Source organism: Hibiscus syriacus, unplaced genomic scaffold, assembly GCF_006381635.1.
Source record: "Hibiscus syriacus cultivar Baekdansim isolate YM2019G1 unplaced genomic scaffold, ASM638163v2 tig00111254_pilon, whole genome shotgun sequence".
In the NCBI taxonomy this organism is placed as follows: Eukaryota; Viridiplantae; Streptophyta; class Magnoliopsida; order Malvales; family Malvaceae; genus Hibiscus; species Hibiscus syriacus.
In genome coordinates, this window is record NW_024063037.1 from 1,322,986 (window position 1) to 1,344,907 (window position 21,922).

Below are 21,922 nucleotides of genomic sequence, written 5' to 3' on the forward strand. Positions count from 1 at the left end.
CATGAAGGCGGACTATTTCTCAGAAGAATAAATCAGCAACGTATGTGGCATCGTCCGTTTTATGGCAAGGAATGAAGTGTTCCATCTTTGAGAATCTGTCCAAAACCACAAAAAATAATATCTCGCCCTTTCTTAGTGCGGGGTAAGCCAAGTATAAAATCCATCGATAAATCGATCCAAAGAGAAGAGGAAGTCGGCAAAGTTGTGTACAAACCATTAGGATTTACCTTTGACCTTGCTTGTTTGCACATGATGCATGATGCATAAATCTTTTCCACTATTTTGTGCATATGTGTGGCCAAAAGAAGTGTTACATGACCATATCGAGTGTTTTGTGAACACCGAAGTGTCCCATGAGTCCTCTGACATGTGACTCATGAACCAAGAACTCTCGCAAAGAGCCACTTGGTATACACAACATGTTCATACGAAAAAAAGCCATATACAAGACAAAACTTGTTAAAATTACCTTTTAAACATTGTGTATAAATCTCAGAAAAATATGGATCGACAGGATAAACTTATTTGATATGTACAAAACCTAGAACAATAGCATGCATTTGAGTGATAAGTGTGTATCATCGAAATAATGCATCAGCTATGACGTTATCTTTCCTTTGTTTTTATTTGATGATGTAAGGAAAAGATTCAATGAACTCAACCCATCGAGCATGGCGTTTGTTTAACTTAACTTGTCCATTTAACCATTTGAGTGATTCATGGTCCGTGTGAATGACAAACTCTTTAGGGAGAAGATAGTGTTGCCACACCTCAAGTGCTTAGACGAGCACAAGAAGTTTCTTGTCATAGGTGGAGTAGGTCAATTGTGTACCTTTTAACTTTTCACTAAAGTAAGTGATAAATTGTCTTTCTTGCATGAGGACGACACCAATGCCTATGCATGAAGCGTCACATTCTATCTCATAGGTGTTAGAAAAGTTGGGAAGACGAAGAATAAGGGCAGAACATAACTTACCTTTAAGAAGTTTAAAAGCTTCTTGTTGTAGTGGTCCCCATTTGAATTCAACTGACTATTTTATGATCTCGGTTAATGGTGCAGCAATGGTTGAGTAATCTTTGACAAAGCGACAATATAACTTGCCAAACCATGAAAATATCTTACCTCGGTGATGGAAGTAGGCGTGGGCCATTCTTGAATTTCCTTGACCTTTCTTTATCTACATGGATACCTTGTGCACTAACTATAAAGCCTAAAAACATTATCACTACAAAACACATACCTGTCCATGTTAGCATATAAATGTTCTCGTCAAAGAACTTCAAGAACCATTCGAATGTGAATAATATGAGAGTCAAGAGAAGATGAGTAGATAAGAATGTCATCAAAGTAAACGACAACAAATTTACCTATAAACTCCTTAAGGACATGATTCATCAATCTCGTGAAGGTGGTTGGAGCGATTGGAGTCCAAATTGTGAGTCCAATGCATAACAAGTCATTCATACAAGCCGAAATTTGTATTGAATGTTATTTTTCATTCGTCACATTCTTTCATTCGAATTTGATGGTAACCACTCTTCAAGTCAATTTTAGTGAAGATACTTGCACCATATAGTTCATCCAACATATCATCTAGGCGTGGAATAGGATGCCTATACTTGATTGTTATCTGATTGATAGGTCAGCAATCTACACACATTCAAAATATGCCATCTTTCTTTGAAACTAGAATGACGGGAACCGCACAAGGACTAACTCTCACAGATGTGTCCTTTTTGTAATAATGAATATATTTGTCGTTCCAATTCTTTCGTTTCCTCAGGATTGCATATGTAAGTGGGGCGGTTTGGTATGGTCGATCCGGGGATAAAGTCAATTTGATGCTCAATTCTTCTTGTAGGTGGTAAACCATCCGGCGGGTTGATTAAGACATCTTGAAAATCCTGCAATAGAGAAGAAAATACACTAGGCAAATATTTGATGTTAGTGATAGTTGATAAAACGGAGTCCTTGAAACATCTTAGAATACACAGCTTATTTTGAAAAATGATCTCTCTCCTGTCTTTTGCACTCGCATAAATATTTTGAGACACTATTTTATTTTCACATTAAGGGTCATTCACCACCCGTGGGTCATTTGTTTGGCTTTTATCAGTTGTGACCTCTTTTGCCTTTTGTTTCAAGTTCCCAATCTCCTTGCGAATTCGTTGTTGATTTATGATAATATCTTTGGGGGTAGAGGGTTAAGTCAGAATGGTTTATCTTTGATTGGAATTGTATAAGTATTCTTTCGACCATAATATGTGATGTTATCATATTACTAAAGATGTCCTAGGAGGATGTGGGATGCTTGCATCAAAATTACATCACACCATACGTCGTCACAATACTTTCCCATCTTGAGATTAACGAGGCATTGTTTAACCACATTTATCTCGGCACTCTCATTAAACCATTGTAAGCAATAAGGTTTCGGATGTCATTGGAAAAGAGGTTTGAGTGATTCAACAACGTTGGAGCTAATGACGTTGACACAGCTACCATTGTCAATGATAATAAAGAATAATTATTCCTTGATTTGGCAGCGTGTGTAAAAGATATTGGAACATTGTATGTCAAAATCATTGGATGCTTGGATGTTCAAGGTATGACGAATCACCAAGAATGTGCCATTGTACTCATCGCTTCCATAGTCATCACTATCCTCTTTGGCTTTGACATGTGTTGGAATGTCGGGATGTCATCATCGGAATCAGAATTGTAAGATCCATCACCTAATATGGTTAGGATCCTCGTGTTTGGACAATTGCGGCTGATATGGACTCTTTCTAAGCATTTAAAACACTTGTTGTCTCTTGCTCGGGGAGTCATCTTTAGGGGCTGGAAATGTGTCATTCTTTAATGGTCGGTGTTTCTCCATGTCGGGTTTGTTATCCTCGGCTTTTTAGAGAAGATGAGGAAGGATTTGAAGGATTACCTTGGTAAGAGAATGAAGTACCTTGGTAATGTTTTCTGAATCGGTATCTCCTTTGGATTTGTTCTTCGATTGTCATTGCCTTCTTTAGTGTATCTTTAAGGTTTTCGTACCTATGAAGGTCAAGAAGATCAGTGATGTTTGAGTTTAAGCCGATGACGAATCTTGACACGGTGTCCTCTTCTTCTTTGGTTATGTTAGCCCTATTGAGTAAGGACTGCATCTTCTTTTTGTAATCTTTAACTAAACTTCTACTTTTCGAAGTCGGTGTAGTCATTGTTTAACTTCTCGTGTATAATCTGTCGGTAGGAATTGGTTCCTCATGGCTTGTTTTAGGTCGGTCCAAAAGTGATTGGTTGAATTTGGAAGTTTTCGATCTTTTTCTTTGTTTGCATCCACCAAGTATGAGTATATCCTTCGAATTCCAAGGTGATAAGGGGAACTTGTTCAGCTTGGGGGCCGTCATGGTATGCAAATATGAGATCAGCGTTTCCTTCCCAATCGATGTACTTGTCCGTATCGTAGTCTCCTTTGAAAAACGAGATCGAGAACTTTGGTTTTGCAAAGAGTTCGAGTGCTTGGAAATGTGGTTGTGCTCGCCTGAGGGTCAAAAGTTAAGCATTGTTTGGTCTTGGATTCTGGTTTGGTAGATCCAGTTGTAGTTCTTGTCGTTCTCTCACAGCATTGTTAAGTTGATCAAATCTTGTTTCAAATTGAGTTGTGAGTCGTTCAAGTGCAACTAAGATAGCCGTAAGTGTCTCGTTCTTATTATCGGACATCCTGAAATCATAACACTCAAAAGAAAATTTTAAAGTGAAAGGAAAAAAATAAAATAAAAGAAAGAAAACAATAAACCTCGCTAATCACTCCAAAAAAAATAATACAACAAGAGGCAAGTAAGCCGATCTTGTACTCTTTAAAACTCACTTTACCAAGTAGTCTTCCACACTTCGTATCGAAGTTTGATTACTAGAAAAGTCGATAAGAAAACCTAAAAGCTCTAAGAGGCCAAACAAGGGTCAGACTCCAAGAGAACGAGAATGCAAATAAGAAAGAAGTATGCAAACTCTTTAGTTCTACTAGTACAAGGAAGATAATGTGTTCGATAATGTAAAAGAACAATAAAAAGGAAAATAAAAGAACCTAAAGAACTAAGAGTCAAAGAAAAAAAAGAATTAAACCAAAAACATAGAAAACGTTGGGTCAACTTGAGAAACATTTTTAAGGGTGTTACCAGTGTCAAAAAATTTTGGGAAAATTATTGAATGTCGTTCGATGTGTGTAGAAACCACTTGTAAATTTTCATAACCAAATACCTTTAGTATTATCTAGTAGACTCTGTTGAACGGTAAGTCCTCAAACAGTCTATTTTTCGTGATCGCTTTGTTCGAAGGTGTTATTGATTTCTGAAAATTCTGATTTTTTTAATAATATGCAATATATGTAGTTTCAATCTGGAAATTTTCACCATGAAATTCCTCCTGTAGAATGTTCAAGAAATTATACAAGATTCTAGACCGAATCTGCTGATGAAACTTGAACGATGTATTTGAAGGATCTAATGAACTCTGATTGGGGTGATTTTGGACTGGATATTAATCTTAGGATTAATATGAGATATGGAGAAAATCAACCCTAAATTCATTCTTTTGTAATTTTTTAATTTTTTTGTGAATGTTTTTTTGTTTTTTTTTGTTTTTCGGCCTTTTTTTTATTTTTTATTTTTGATGAAAAATAGAAAACTAACAAGAAGGATTTGAATCTAAATTAAAGTTAAACAAAAAAAGAACCTAAAATAATGAATCTTTTGCGAACTAGCTCCTTTGAGGTACCTTAGCGATTTTCTGTGCAAGAACAAGCAAGATTGCTTGATACTTTCCAAGAATTGACCAAATCTGATACCAATTGATAGGGAAGCTGTGGCGGATTAATGAACGTTCCTCTTGTTGAAGAATAAAACATAGAAAGCTCTAGACTCGATGAAGAACAAAGGGTGATGAATAGGGAAGGTGGCGACATCAACTAGGATTCTTTAGGGTTACTCTTTGGTGCTGAAATCAAGGTAACAAGATTAAAACAAGATAAACAAAAGATAAAGAAATTGAAAATAAAGTAAGATAATAAAGAAATCAAAAGATCTCCCTTATGAAGATTAACGATAAAGATGCTTGATGGGGCGGATGAATTTGTGGAAAATAGATGGATAAATGTCCTATCGAACCCTCCTAGTCGCAATGAAAAGACAAACTCGATAATATGGCTCTAACCAACCCTTCTAGTCGTGATGAAAAGGCAAATTGGAGTGTGAAGATTAATCTCCCTCACAAGAACTTGAAAGAACTCTAGGAGAAGAAGCTTCGAAGGAACAATGCAATCATCACTTGCAAAAACAAACTCTCGTTGTATTATTAATCAAAGAAATCTATTTTAAAAAGTTGAATGAAGTATTCTTTATATAGGGGGTGTTCTAAATGTCATAAATAACTAATGAATAAAATAATAGCAAACTAAACATGTCTTAACTCTAATTCCTAACAAAAGAATAATAACTAAAAATAATGTTTTAACTCAACCTTAATTCCTAATAAAATAATAAATCTAATCCTAAAAGATAATGTGTTATCCTATATTAAATTATATTACAAATAATCAATATAAATATTGAAAATTCATAATATTTACAAAATCACGTATTAATCTCTTATAAGAATTTATGCATGTGTTGTCTTCACTAAAATGACCGTATTTTGAGTTCTCGATATTGGATTGATGCGATTCAAGAATCGTTGGAAAGCTAAGAGACAGACGGTTGTATCTCCAGAATACATGTCAACCGGATAACAACTGGACGCCCTTCGAAAAGTTATTGTAAATCTTTTGCAATTAGACCCTTATAGATGAATGCTTGAACTGCGATTTGAAGCTTGTCTTTTAGAAGTTTGATCCGACCTCGTGTGATAAGTGGTATAGTAAATTCATCATCCTTAGCTTTAGGATGTATGGTGCATGTATCATAATGGTTGACGAAAATGACGGCACGTCAGTTAAAAAAATTGGCACAATTCTACGTTTAGTCTTTAAAAAAAAATTAGTTGACCCTTATTCCCATATGTAATAGGGTAAGGGGGGGTAGGATAGTAGGCTGCCCCCAACGCTAGGTTGAGAACAGCTTCCGTAAGAGACCTCCGAATTATGAATTGCCCACCGTGGGACTCGATCCCACGACCTCAAGGTTAAGAACCTTGCACTCTACCAACTGAGCTGGACAGGCAATACTTAGTCTTTAATATATATTATATCAATTTGGTCTTAATTTAAATTTAATTTAATAAATTAATCATTCAATCAATAACTAATATATGGCAACACCTGATTTAAATATTTTTATTAATTTTAATTTATTTAATTAAATATATTTTCTATCCAATCAAATGATGACACATGCCATAATCTGATTGGAAGAAAACTATATTACAAAGAACAAATATTAAAGGGCGTTATGAATATTCGAACCTAAACATCAAGGATGGAAGAAACACACCAATACCATTAGGCTAAAGCACACAATAACGTATATGCTGATACAATAGTTAATAACACCTCAAAATATAAATTTAAAATATGTATATTTTTAAACTAAATTTATATTTTCTTTTTTTTCTTTACATTTATAATTTAATGATTATATATAATTTTAAATTGAGTATTTTTAATTTAATTAATAATTTTATTATTTATTAAATATAAATATATAAAATATAAATGACTTAATTTATATTTAAACGTACGGATCATTAATATATTTTGTATATTTTATTTTTCTTGTATAAACTAATATTTAAAATATATTTATATTTTAACAAAAATATTTAAATATATGAATAAATATATATTTATATAAATATATATTTTTATTTAAATGTATTATATTTTTTATACATTTTATATTTAATAAAAAATTATTAATTAAATTAAAATACTTAATTTAAATTATATATAATCATTAAATTATAAATGTAAAAGGAAAATATCAAATTTAGTTAACATCTATAATCTAGTGTCTAGAATTCTTGAAGCATTTCTTGTTTTCTTCCTTGAATCCCCTTGTTTCCTTCTAAGTCTGAAGTTTCTCCACCGGTCACCAGGGTGACTATGGCGGAGGAAAGTGCTGGTGAAAGTTCCAAGAGCAAAAAAAGTGGGCGAGTGGATAGTGCTAATGAGAATTTAGAGGATCTGACACCAAGATCATGGCTGTTGATTGCCCAACCTCTTTTTACTGGAATCTTCCAAACCTCCAAAAGAATCGAAGATGATGAAAACGATTCTGATGAAGAAGAAGCGCCAATTGAAGATCATATTCCCACAATCAAGATATCTACAGAAATTAAATCAAGAATCAGAAAACCTTGGAGAAAGACTCTCATAATCAAACTCTTAGGTAAAACAATAGCGTCTAAAACCTTGATCAGTAGAATTACGGCTATGTGGAAACCAGGGTTTCAAATTGCGGTCGCGTTTTCGATTATTTCGGATTTACCGTGATTGCGACCGTCACGGGTGCTATTGCGGTCATCGTGGACGCTATTGCGGCCGTCGTGGGTAACTCGGACGACGGCGAAACCGCTATATCGCGGCCGAAATCGCGGTCGCATACCTGTTTTTGAAACCCTGGTGGAAACTGATAGGAGACTTCGACTGTATTGATCTGGGTAATGGGTTTTATGTGGTAAACTTCCAGAATTCGATTGATAGATTGAAAGTTTTCACGCCAATAGTTCGGGTATCTCATCTACAGCAGTTTAGGTTCACACCCCGGGATTACCAATGGAATATTTTGACGAAGGAATTCTTGCAAACATTGGGAAAGTACTGTGTACACCTATCAAAATCGACTTCAGAATCGCTTGGTCAACAAGGGGAAAATTTCCCAGAATTTGTGTAGAAATTGATCTGAACAAACCTCTTCTTTCAAAATCAAGAATTGGAAACACTGTTTTTAATATTGAATATGAGAGTATTCATTTGATATGTTTTCATTGTGGTATAGTTGGACACAGGACAGACCAATGTATCCAGAAAACTTCTGAATCTACGAGAGAGGAGAATAGAGAAATTCATCAACAAAGTAATAACCAACCGACTCCGCAAGAGGTGACCCAAAATGCAGAAGACGATGATTCAGAGTGTTAGCAGTATAGGTGGTAATGCAGTTGAGGACGTTGAAGAATAGTTTGCAAGTGGTTTAGAGTTTGTTTACAATCTGTTATGAGCAGTTATTGTTGTATGTGTACCTATAAACTTAGCTTAAGTGCCTGTGTTGAATACAAGATTGATACATTTTCTTGATAAGCATACTGTGCTTCTTTACATGGTATCATTCGCCATTCGTTCTGGTGAAGTTGCTGCTGCGTAACTGAAGTTGGTGTTCGCGTGAAGGTCTTCGTTCTTCGGTTGAGGATTGCGTCAAGAAATTGCAAAATGTTCACAAATAAGAAAGTGAATGTGGTTCTTGATGAGACAAATTTTCTGCTTTGGAAGCAACAAGTCCTTCTTACCGTGAGGAGTCATCGTCTCGAATGGATGCTGACTGGTGCGATGCGAGCTCCACCGGTGATGGTCACTAATGAACATGGTGTATCAGTTGCTAATGAGGCCTACGATGACTTTGTCGCTCAAGATAGTGTTGTAGCCTCTTGGCTCCTGTCCACCATTAGCGCTCATCTGCTACCTCAGTTTGTTGGTACAGAAACAACTACTGCAGTGTGGAGTACGAATTCTCGACGACACGACGTTACACTACAAATTACAGTCTCTTAGAAAGGGGGAAGATAGTATGAGGGTATTTCTTACCCGAGTTAAGGAAGTATGCGATGCCTTGGCATCCTGTGGCAGTCCAGTTCCTGCTGTGGAACACATTGCCAGCATCCTTAAAGGACTTCCAAGAGATTATCAACAGTTCATGGCTGTTATAACATCTAGTGGTGAGTCGCTTCCTCTTGATAGAGTGTACACTATGTTAGTTGATGTTGAAACTCAATTGGCTGGGTTTGCTTCCCAAGAAGAAAATGTCATTGCAAATGCTCATGTAGCTTATGGCACTATCAATAATGCTGGTGGTGATAGTCGCAATTCAACATACCATTTTCAGTCTGGTGGGCGTTCAGCAGGGTGTGGTCGAGGAAGACCACGTGTACAGTGTCAGCTTTGTGGCAAGGTCGGATACCTTGTCAATCGATGTTGGCATAAGTTTGATGAAACCTTCACTGGTGTAGATGTTGATACAAGTCAGTTTCGAGCTAAGCAGGAATCAGCAAATATAAACTTCACTGCTGTTGAAAACTTGAACTGTGATTGCTGTCGCACTAAGATGCGTGGAGTAGCTCAGGCAGATGAGTCATCCTCTGCTCGTGTTGAATTAGCGACTGGTTTGAATCAATGGGTGGTTGATTCGGGTGCTACACATCATATTACACCCGAATCTAAGAATGTCACTCAACGAGCTGAGCACTTTGGCCCAGGTAAGCTTATTGTGGGTAATGGAATATCGTTAAAAGTTAATATGATTGGTAGTACTGCCTTGTCATCATCATCTCGACAGCTGTTGTTGAATGATCTCTTATATGTACCTGGTGTAACAAACAATTTGCTCTCAGTTTTAAAGTGTGCTAGGGATAGTGTACTTCGAATTTCATGCACATGGATGTCTAGTTCAGGATAGCTCTACGAGTGAAGTGTTGCTGACAGGGAAAGTAAAAGATGACATGTACGTGTTTTCGGGGACTGGCTCATCAAGTGCTTGTAATAAAGCCCGAATTAATGTTGTTGATGGTAATAGCTCTAGCTTGTATCATCTTTGGCATAGGAGGTTAGCGCATGCCAGTTATAATACTATAATAAAAGCATGTAAAGCAGTTGATGTGTCATTCCCCTTCAATATGAATGAAACATGTGATGCTTGTTGTGTTGGAAAGAGTCACAAGCTGTCATTCCCTCATTCTACCACTGTCTATCATTAACCTTTTGAATTAGTTTTAACTGATCTTTGGGGACCAGCACATGTTGCATCCAAAGGTTTTAAGTATTATTTAACGTTTGTTGATGCTTACTCGAGACATACATGGATTTATTTTCTGCAAAACAAAGCTCAAGCTGTCTTGGTATTTCGGTTGTTTCAGAAGCTAGTGCTTAACCAATTTGGTGTTGCAATTAAGTCAGTCCAAAGTGATTGAGGAGGAGAGTACAAGAGCTTGTCTCGGGTCTTGTTACAAGAAGGGATTGAGCATAGACTCTCATGTCCACATACTTCTGAGCAGAATGGAATTATGGAGAGGAAGCACAGACACATCGTGGAATTGGCTTTGGTGCTGTTAGCACAAGCTTCTATGCCTGTGCAATATTGGTTTTATGCTGCCATGACTGCTGTGTACTCCATTAACCGGTTGCCAACGAAAGTGTTAGATGGTGTGTCTCCCTATGAGAAGCTGCTTGGTAAGAAACCAGACTATAATTTGATGAAAGTGTTTGGCTGCAATAATTTGATGAAAGTGTTTGGCTGCAAGTGTTTTCCTCATTTGAGCCATTTCAAACTCATAAACTTGAGTTTCGATCTCAAGTATGTACCTTCTTGGGGTATAGTTCACAACACATAGGTTTATTTTGCCTTGCATCAAGTGGCCGAATCTATGTCTCTAGACATGTAGTCTTTGATGAGAATGTATTTTCGTTTGCGGGACTTTCTAATAAACCGTCTACAAGTGCGGGTGAGGTAGCTAGATCAGACTCAGCTGACCTGGAAATTGTGACTGATGTACAATAATTAAGAGCAGTGATAGAGGCTATGGAAACTGCTGATGGTCTACCTCTTGTGCTGTGCAGGAGGTTTCAGGAGGGATGTCACTTGGAGGTGGTGCATCTGCTACTTCAGGAAATTTGTTGAAGGGTTGGCTTCTGAAGATCAATCGCAGGTACATGGTTCTACTGATAATATGCAAATTTTGATGTTGTACAAGATACCTTGCTTTCCAATAATGATGTAGATGTTGTTCAAGAACCATTGGTGCCTAATGTACCTACTGGAAATACCCACTCTATGCTCACGAGGAGCAAGTGTGGTGTGTTTCGACCTAAGGCGTATGTGATGGCTTCAGAAGCAGTGGAACCAATCAATGTGTATGATGCGTTAAAATCTGCCAACTAGAAAGCAGCAGTGTATGCTGAATTGATGCACTGTAGAGCAATGGTACGTGGACTGTGATGAAGCTGCCACCTGGTAGGTCAATTGTGGGGAGCAAATGGCTGTTCAAGCTAAAAACTAACCCGATGGGTCAATCAGAGATACAAAGCTAGGTTGGTTGCGAAGGGCTATTCACAAGTTCCTGGGCAGGATTTTACTGAAACGTTTAACCCAATAATTAAATTCTCTACGATTTATGTGGTGTTGTCGTTAGCTGTAGCGAGGCGGTGGTAGCTGCGTCAAGTTGATATAATATGTTCTTGCTGGTGAATTGCATGAAGACTGTACATGCAGCAGCATGCAGCAGCCGCTAGGCTTTGAGCATATGCTGACGATGGTAGCCAGCTTGTTTGCAAATTGAATAAAGCGCTGTATGGACTTTGACAAGCGCCTAGAAACTGGCAAGCATGGTTGAAACAGTGTTTGCTTTAGCTTGGATTCACAGAGTCTAGGGCTGACACGTCGTTGTTTGTTCGCAACAATAGTGGGGTTTACTTATATGCTCGTATATGTTGATGACATTGTTGTTGCGTATATGTTGATGACATTGTTGTTGCTGGCAGCTCAAATGCAGAAATTGATGATGTAATACAACAATTAGGCCGCGTGTTCGCCTTAAAATATTTGGGTGAGCTTGGTTACTTCCTTGGCATTGAGGCTGAGAGGTGTGAAGGTTCGGTAGTGCTTAGCCAACGTAAGTATATTCTTGAGTTGCTAACAAGGACAGGTATGGATAAAGCTGGCTCGGTGGTTACACCTATGGTGTTGAGTAAACTGCAGTCTGATGTTGGTGAACTGTTGGAAAATGTGAGGGAGTATCGTAGCATTGTTGGAACACTGTTGTATGTATGTCATACTCGGCCCGATATCACCTATAGTGTGAATCAAGTAGCTCAGTACATGCACGCACCACGACAAGGTCACTTGGTTGCTGTGAAGAGAATCCTTCGGTATCTTGCGGGTACGCTTGAGTATGGACTTGTGATAGCTCCGTATGGAGTGAATGTGAAGATAGTGGTGTTTGCTGATGCAGATTGGGGAGGTAATCGTGATGAGAGGAAGTCGATTTCGGGACATTGTGTGTTCTTGGGAGATAATCTTGTGTCCTGGACGTCTAAGAAGCAAAAAACAGTCGCAAGATCCACGATGGAAGCTGAGTATCGCAGCGTGGTAGATGTAGCAGCCGAGGCTCTTCTTTCAGACATGGGAGTGGTGAAACAAGGAGTGCCGGTTATCTGGTGTGATAATAGTGGTGCTGTGGCCATGAGCAGTAACCCAGTGTACCATGCAAAGGCTAAACATGTGGAGCTTGATGTGCATTTTATGAGATAAAAGGTTGCTTCCAGACAAGTGGTTGTGAACTATGTTCCAGCAAGCCATCAGGTTGCTGACGGGCTTACTAAACCACTATCTAGACCTTTGTTTGAACAGTTTCGGTCTAAAGTTAAGGTGTTTTCATTAAGTAGAAGAGCAGGAAAAGAAAGCAGGGAGAATGTTAGCAGTATAGGTGGTAATGCAGTTGAGGACGTTGAAGAATAGTTTGCAGGTGGTTTAGAGTTTGTTTACAATCTGTTATGAGCAGTTATTGTTGTATGTGTACCTATATAAACTTGGCTTAAGTGCCTGTGTTGAATACAAGATTGATACATTTTCTTGATAAGCATACTGTGCTTCTTTACACAGAGCAAGACGAGGATAAGTTTGGTTCTTAATTCTTTTTGTAAGTAGAATGCTTTTGTAACATATCAATGTTGTTTTGCAGCAGGTTATGTTCTTGTAACATACTGGTTCTTTGGGTAATTAAATTGATGATTTATCCACAAAAAAAAGGATAAGTTTGGGCCTTGGATGCTGATTCAAAGGAGACAAAGAAATAACCGTGGTAATCTAAAAATCCCTAATTCTATGGGTAATTCGTCAGAAGAAAACAGATTCAAAATTCTGGGAGATGAGAACTCAGACCAAAACAACACAAGTCAAAACCATTCTAATCAAGATAACCCGGTGAATACTAAAGAGCAAAACAAAACTCGTTAGAGGGGGCAGTCCTAAGCAAATTGCAAAACCAAGTCTCAAGAGGAGAAGGAGAGAGTAAAGTAAGTGAAGGAGATCAAAGTGATAAAGTTTCAAAAGAGGATATGAGACCCCACCAACAGGACAAATTGAGAAGATCGAAAATTACAAGTAGGAACAGTTACAGAATGAAAAATCCAATTCTTCTCGAGAGGGTTCGTCAGAAGACACGAAGATTATGAAAAAATGATTGTTGATGACGGCGAAATTCAACGAAGTGAATTCGAAGAACACTTGAGGGAAGAACCAATGACAGTCAAAGAAAATCATGCTAATATAGTCAGCGATGTTGATAAATTAGTGGTGGGAAACCAAACCTCGTCAGAGGTAAACAGATTTCAACATATTACTCAATGAAAATGATCACTTGGAATTGTCGTGGGATTGGGAACCCCACTTTTATTAGAAATTGCTTGGATTTAATCCAGGAAGAATCTCCTTCTGTTATTTGTTTACTGGAAACGAAAGTTGAGTTGGGTAAAGGAGAAAATTTGAGGAAAAATTTAAATTTGACAGGGTCTTGGAAGTTCCAGCTGAAGGTTTTAAGGGACGACTGGTCTTACTTTGGAATTTGAAGGATATTTCTGTTAATATTAAGCATTACTCAGATCAAATTATTCATTGCGAATTTACTGAAGATGAGAAGTGTTGGTTAATGAGTTTTGCGTATGTACAACCTCATGAGAAGAAGAAAGAAGAGTTTTGGAATAACTTAAGAGTGTATGCCGACCAGAACGTTGCTCCGTGGGCTGTTATGGGTGATTTCAATGATATACGAGGGAAAGGACAATCAATCAAATAGAAAAGATAAGATTCTGCAATTTAAAGATAGATGGAATAGTTGCAGTTTGCTTGACGCAGGTTAGATGGGTAATAATTTTACTTGGGTTAGAACTCATAATGGAATAGCTGGATAGACTTCTTCACAATACGGAGATGATGAATCTTTTTCCTTGCATTCGTCCCACTCTCCAAAGACGATATTCTGATCACCACCCTATCCTTTGGAGCTCAAAACAGGATTATGTTATCGACAGAAAGAGAAGACCACTCCGTTCTGAAGCAATGTGGCCATCTCAGGAAGATTTTAAAACTATTTTTACCTCTGCTTGGAAAAAGAAAAGAAAGAACATCACGGAAGCAGTTGAGGAAACTAGTAAAGCAGTGAAACTTTGGAAAGAATAAGCTTTTGAAAATATATTCCGGAAAAAGAGAGCTTAGAAATAGACTTAGAGGTATCCAAAATTCGGACCATTATATCCACTGGAAGAGACTTCAAGACCTAGAAAAAGCACTTATATCGACGTATCAGGAAGTGTTAAACCAGGAAGAAATATTTTGGCTTCAAAAATCGCATCTTGATTGGGTTATCAAGGGAGAAAGGAACACAAATTTTTTTCATATTACCACGAAAATTAGAAGACGAAGTAACAGAGTTTTGGGGCTGTTTGTGGAAAATGATTGGATTACTGACAAATAGCCTTGGAAAACCATGTGACATATGAACTTGGTCTTCAACCGATTTTCTTTAAAAAGCAGCGGCCAACCGTGAGTCAGACCATCTACAATTTTGTTAATGAAGCGTTAGAAACTCAGAAAGTGGATAGTAGCATTCTCAAAGTCAACGTGGTCTTAATTCCGAAAAGAAACGAAGCAAATATGATTTCTCTTCCGCCCTATCAGTTTATTTAATACTACTCATAAAATTCTCTCTAAAATTTTGGTGAATAGACTTCGGCCTATTCTCCAAAGAATTATTGGTCCCTATCAGTTGCTGGTCGTTCCTCCACTGACAATATCTTTCTGGTGCAGGAATTCGTACATTCAATTATGAATAGAAAAGGAAGAAATGGTGCCATTATTATGAAAATCCATCTACAAAAGGCTTATGACAATGTGAATTGGTCTTTCCTAAAGAAACTCTGGAAGAGTTTGATTTTCCTCAAGAAATAATTGTTCTAATTTTACACTGTGTTCAAAACAGTGAACTTGAAGTCCTTTGGAATGGTGAGAGAACTGAAGGTTTCATGCCATTAACAGGGTCTAAGACAGGGAGATCCACTATCCCCTTCTCTCTTTATATTAGTAATGGGAAACTTTCACGTATGATTTTAGAAGAGATGGACAATGGTAACTGGGATGCCTTAAAGAATAGTAATCAGATTGGATACGGATCGGAGAAATCATGATTTCGGATTATCCGAATATCCAAAACTAAATAGACATTCAGCCCTAGGCCCAGTAGCCTTATCTTTCTCTCTCAAATCCCAGCCCAAAATGACGATTGTAGGATATCTTATTGCTATATAATCACAGTTTGAACTATCCTTAATGCTCTGCAATTGTTTGGATCATAATAATCGCAAGTATCAAAGATGCTTATAGCTCGATCAATGATGCAGAAGATAAGGGTTTGATTGCACCATGAAAAATATAGTACCGAATTCAAAGACGCTTTGTTGGGTTTAGCTTTCGTATTAATGCATATGAAGCGTTCTTCACTAAAACTATTGGTAAAATTTTTGAAGTTATTAATAAGAGTTGACACGAAATCTAAAAATATTTTAACATATTTCACTAAATAAATTTAAGCTTTTAACCTAAATCACTAAACTTTTTTTTTCTCACTATTTCCCCCTCAATAGGCCTTGGTCGAACGTGGGCAGAACAAGTAATTGTGCTTTTCAAGCTTTCTCTAAGAGTTGTATATTTAAGAAAAACATCTCTTACCTTTTGCTAAACACCAGTTTCACCATTAAACACGGGATTAAGTATAGGCAAAATAAGTGATATATTCAGATCAGATAATCGGATATTGTCATAACCATTTTTTAGGGAAAACAATTATCTATTGTTTAAAAACGGTGACTACTTTTTTTGAAATTTTGGCACCTTTTGAATTGATTGGAATTAAAATGAAAAGGGAGTCGCCATCGACCTTTGGGTTAGGTAGGTCGAATACCTAAAAACGTCTTTTAAAAATAATTTTAAGGAAAATCGTTTCTAAGACAAAAGTGGTATGCGTTTACCAAAGATTCAATTTGATGGGTTCGGGAGTCGGTTACGCGTGGGTTATGCACCCAAAAATAAAAGGGAGTCGGTTATGCGCCCAAAAACTGGTACTGAATCGCTTACACGTTGTGGTAATGGTGGAAAAATATAAATCGAATATAAAGTTAAAATATGATCCGTTTATCGAACATTGATTAATTTGCTTTAGATTAATTAATTAGATAAAAATTTCTTAACTTGAAAATAAATCTCGAGATTAACAATCATCCATCGGGAAAGCTAACTCGACTATTTATTGTCAGTAAAAGAATATTCTCTCATTGATTTTAAAACGAGAATGGAATATAAAATGATAATCGATCTTTGCATAAAGTAAAACCGTTATTTAGTAACATGCATCGCATTGTTCAACTTAAAGTTAATTAGCAAAATAAAATCAATTTTATTTCAAGTTCATATTTGTTCGAACATCGTATCAGATTACACCACTTCGATCAAGTGATGTTTTCCATGCTCATTCTACAAATCGGTGTTCTTGAAAATATTCGAATAATATTTAAAATATTATTGAAGAAAAATAAGTATTTTATAAATCAATAAATAATTAATTATAAAAGAATAAAAATAAATATCAATACAAAATGGAACATACGTGTAGTAAATTACATACATGGCAATAGCAAGGACCAAAAATAAATAAAATAACAATTATATGCCCAAATCACAATAAAATAAATTTCAATAGTGGCTACAATAAAATAAACTAAAGATCATTATCTATATTTGAATAAATGGCATATCAGAATGTGACTGAATTAAAATAAAATAAAAACAACTTGATATTTAAATCAAAGGAATGCCAAAACGACAGGTCTAGTGACTAAAACGCGACCACATGGCCAAGCTTATGGGACCAAAAAATGATTTTACCTAGGGACATATGACTAAAACAAAAAAACTTAAAAGTAGAGCACTAAAACAGAAATAAACCCTAAATAATACTAGGATTCGAAAGACTGTCTAAAGTTTGAGGATATTCGGATAATTAACCCACGAATATGGTGACTGAAACACAAAATGCGGTAAGTTTCCAGGGACCTGAACGTGATATTCTCTACAATTTCTAAATATAATTTCTTCTTCTTATTTTGGTTTCATTCGGCCCGAATCTCTTCTACACCCTATCAGCTCTCTTCCTCTCTTCACGCATGCGGCGACAACCAACCCTCCGACTAGCCGGAGTCAGCAGCGCCTCAGCCACCTATACGGGTGGCGGTTCTCCTCCAGTCGACGATCGGGAACGCAAGGGGACAGCATCACGTCCCACGCCACCTCCTTGCTTCGATCTAGAACCGGGCAACGAACGACCTCCATACGCGGTGGTCGTTCAACCTAAACCTCCCTAGTCCGACTCCGAATTACCCCCGGACAACACCTCTGGCTCTGGTCGAACCCCGACAGCAAGCTAAGTTCCTAAACCCCTTTTATCTTTTTATTTTTTTTAAGCTCTGGAATTCACATAATACTTAGAATTAAACTAGAAACTAAACTCTACCTTTTAGCATTCACGTAATGAACTGATAAACCGAAAATAAAATACCTCTTTCTCTTCGTATTTTCGATTGCTTGAAGAAAATGTTCCTTGCTGAGAAATTTTTGTTACAGTGTTTTTATTGCTCAGTTTCGTTTTGTTTTACATTGCTTTTTTTTGGGGGGTTAAATACCCATTACAAGAAAAATAAACAATTCTGGAGAAATGCTAGTATGGGCAAGGTATGGATGAAGCGTTAGTGGTCGACCAGCATGGGCATGGGAAGCTGCACGGCGTTGGTGAGGCTGTTTGTGGTCGACAAGCATGGCATGGGCAGCATTTGATGCCAGGCGTCGGGAACAGCAAGTATGGTGCTCCTGGGGTATTGTGCAGACATGTACAAGGGACAAAAATTGGTGTTTACAGATATATGATATGAAAATTTGGATATCCGGTTATTCCAGATTAGATTCAGATCATAATTTTAGTTATCTGAAATTTCATATATGATATCCGAATGTGCACACCCCTATCGATAGGGGTGTGCAAAAAGATCTGATCCGAAAATTAGAATAATGGAGTTGTTTTTTTAACTTTTAGATAATTTGGATCGGATATCTGAAAAGATCAGATAATCAGATCGGATACATATCAGATAAATTTTAATTTCATATGATCTAAAAATCCGAAAAAATTGGCCTTTAGATTTTAACTATTTTTTAGCCCAGTAAATGAGTAATTCACTAACCCTTTACAACTATAGTCCAATAAAATTAGGATATTTAATTATTTATTATATGAATAGTTCAATATTTATATAAAACATAGTAGAAGTGCCCGATAAGTTGCATAAAATCACGAAATATAAATTTTAAAATTAATTTTTTTGTCAAATTAAATTTTTTTATTTGGATTCAGGTATTCCAATATCCTATTTAAAAATTTGGATATCTGATTTTTTTCGAATCATATACGGATCACTATTTTAGTTATCTAAAATTTTTCAAATAAGATCTAATATCCGAATTTACACATCATAACTACCAACAGCGGGGATATAGAAATTAAAAAATGAGGGTTCAAAATTTTAATGTTCATATTCTAAAAAATTTGGGTATGCAAATTGTTTAACTTTTTTTTATTTTCATTGACAAATTAAACTAAATTTAATAATTTTCTCAAAATAATAGGTGTGCAGTGGACGCCTAGGGAGCCACATACATCCACCCGACCACCAACGCTGATGATCCAACAACCTAAAACAGACCATAACCCCTTTATCATTCAAACTTAAGTTATGGATCGAGATAAACAAAAAACGCATGTCATATTTAAATCGATAAGATCATTTTCATGAGCAACTTCTTCTTTATCAACGTCCGCTTTGAAAGATATAGTGCACTCTCTTACCACAAACCTGCAATAATTCCAAGAAGAGACTTGGTCTAGTAGAGATGAATATTCTATTACTCGATGTCATCGAATAAATCCCTCGCTATGTAAAATTTATCAAGGAATTGTGCACAAACAAGAAGAAACAAAATGGTAATGAAAATGTAAGAATGAATGAGAATGTCTATCCGGTCCAAAAAAAATGATTGTTTTAAGGTATGAGTGTTTGTTTATTTTCGATTGGAAATAATTAGATATTATCGTTTTCTCTCTTAGAATTATTTTGTGTTGTTATTTTGTATTAATACTAACCTTTAGGATGTAATTATAATATTTTTCTTTTTTCGATTGAAGTAAGAATCGACTGCTTTAAGGCAAGAGAGGTCGATTCTTCTAAAGCAGTCGATTCTTCTCGATAGAAAATAATTAAATATTATTTGGTTTCCTCCTAAAATTCAAATAATATTACTTGTATGGGATCCTAAATTAAATTAGACTCGAATTCTTAAATTTCATTGCAAAGACAACTAATTAATCGATTATGTATCGATTTGGGGTGCTGCGGGAGTGTTAATCCTTCCCACACGTAACCAACTCCTGAACTCAACTTTTTGGTAACGCAGACCGCAAATTTGTTGTTTTAATTAAAATGAATTTTTTTTAAAATGACAAATACTTTTTGGGTGCCTAATCACAACCTAATCAAAGGTTGGTGACAACTCCTAAAATCACGTTTTATTATTAACTGGTCATCAAATTATTCAAAATGAGACTTTTAAAATTGTTTCGACAATGCTGTAACACCATTTGTCCACTTCGTAATTGTTGAGATCCATGTCGCATATAGAGTTTTGCAACAATTTGGGTTTCGCCAACTAATGGAAATGTCCATATATAACATGGATGATTTTCATAAAATAGATGCACGTGGGAAGCATAGGGAAGATTGGCCGAGGAAACATGCTATAATCATACAACAATAGCAAAAATAGACATTTACATTTGCCTAATTGTTTAGAGGTACAACCCGAAGATTTTGATTTCAAATTTTCTCCCTACCTCCAAAATTATTAAGCAAATGGGAAACCATACTTGACAACACCAGAGGATCGGTCCGAGTGGTAGGAAATGAAGGAAAAATATGAAAAAAAAATCATCTTCATCAACATCTTCATCTTTTGCTTCTGTCAATTATTATCCATCTCAAGAATGTTATGGTGGATATGCTCAATATCAACCATAAATGGAGAGTCGAGTAGTGTAGGTAGGAAGTTCATGGGATCAAGTGTCACATTCACAACAATTTTCCTCAGATCTGGAACAAAAAGGTCCATGGGATCATCTTGTTTAATACGGTTAATCTCGTGGCGATTTCGGTGTGCAATTCGAGTCGATGGCGTCAAATATGTTGAATACTCCATTGTTTTCACTCGAAGATGTAAATTAAAGTGGTAGAGTAATGTTGAGAACACCAGAACCGAAAGAAGACGAAAATGAAGAAGGTGTATGACCACGATGAAATCGAAGAGCACCACGACATTACTAATTTACCACTCCTTGACATCGACAAGAATTGCACAAATATAAGTAATAAATTTGTTTATTTAAGTTTTTGTACTTGACATTTAATTGTATAAAAAATTCGTATCAATAATATATATGCGTTCACCCTTAAAAATGTTTAAATTTTGTCATTGATATTTAGTTTAGTTTATAAAATTTAAGAATAACTCACACCTAATTTTCAAGATTTTATTTTTTGAAATTTTTTAAAAAAATTGAAAAAAATATTACATGGAACTCGTCACGCCAGTGTGATGAGATCCAACGGGTATAAATTTAAATTTGAAGTTTTGGATTGTTGGGTTGACCGTTGTTGAAAGATCAATTTTTTTAAATTCAATGGAACTCGTCACGCTGGTGTGACGAGTTCCAACGGCTACTTTGATAGTTTTAGTAAAAATAGGGGTTTAGGGTGAAGGTTATGGTGTATGAGAAGTGATAAAAAATTGAGAATATTTGGCTAACGGTGTTTATGGTTTGACAACACCGACTTGGAGATCGACGATTTGGATTCAAGCTCTTCTTCAGATGAAGAGTGGGAAAAGGAGACAATAAAGTACATAGTTGAGGAGCATAAGAAGAAGAAAATAAAAATGGATGAGGAGGAGAAGAAGAAGTATGAAGATTTACTGAAGCGGCGTAGCAAACGACTCGTTGAGAGGGAAGAAAAAATTAAAAAATTTAGCATAGAAATTGAGAAGAAGAAGATAAAGAAAGATAAATACGAAGGTGTCTTAATCCGACTTAGTGAACGAATTGTAGAGAGATCTAAAAAAATAGAAAATGACATATGCACAAATATTGATTTGTGTGGTTTTAGTTTATGTATAAAGTTGTCTTTATTAATTAAGTAATTATTGGATGAAGGAAACTTATTTATTAATAGCTTACAATTATAAAAGATTTGAAGTGAAATTTTGCAGTAATGATGTTCAACTAAAAAAACTCATAAACATAATGAAAAGAGTACAAGTTTAAAAAAACATAGTTACAATACAAACTAAAAACTTAGTGAAAAACATAATTAAAAGAGTTAAAGTAAAAAGATAACATAATATTTTTTAACACCTATTTTAGCATCCAGTTCGATACATTGGAAGATGAGGACAATGTTTTATATTATGACCTTTACCTCTGCAGTGGCCACAAATTTTGGGTAGACCTGGCTCTCTTTGAGGATAA

At 36.0% G+C, this 21,922-nt stretch overlaps 1 non-coding gene across 1 annotated transcript; it reads right to left on the minus strand.

Moving 5' to 3' along the window:
• Window positions 1–6,134: 6,134 nt before the first annotated feature.
• TRNAK-CUU lies at window positions 6,135–6,207 on the minus strand. Its single transcript has one exon. It is a non-coding gene; the product is annotated as a tRNA-Lys (tRNA).
• Window positions 6,208–21,922: the final 15,715 nt, after the last annotated feature.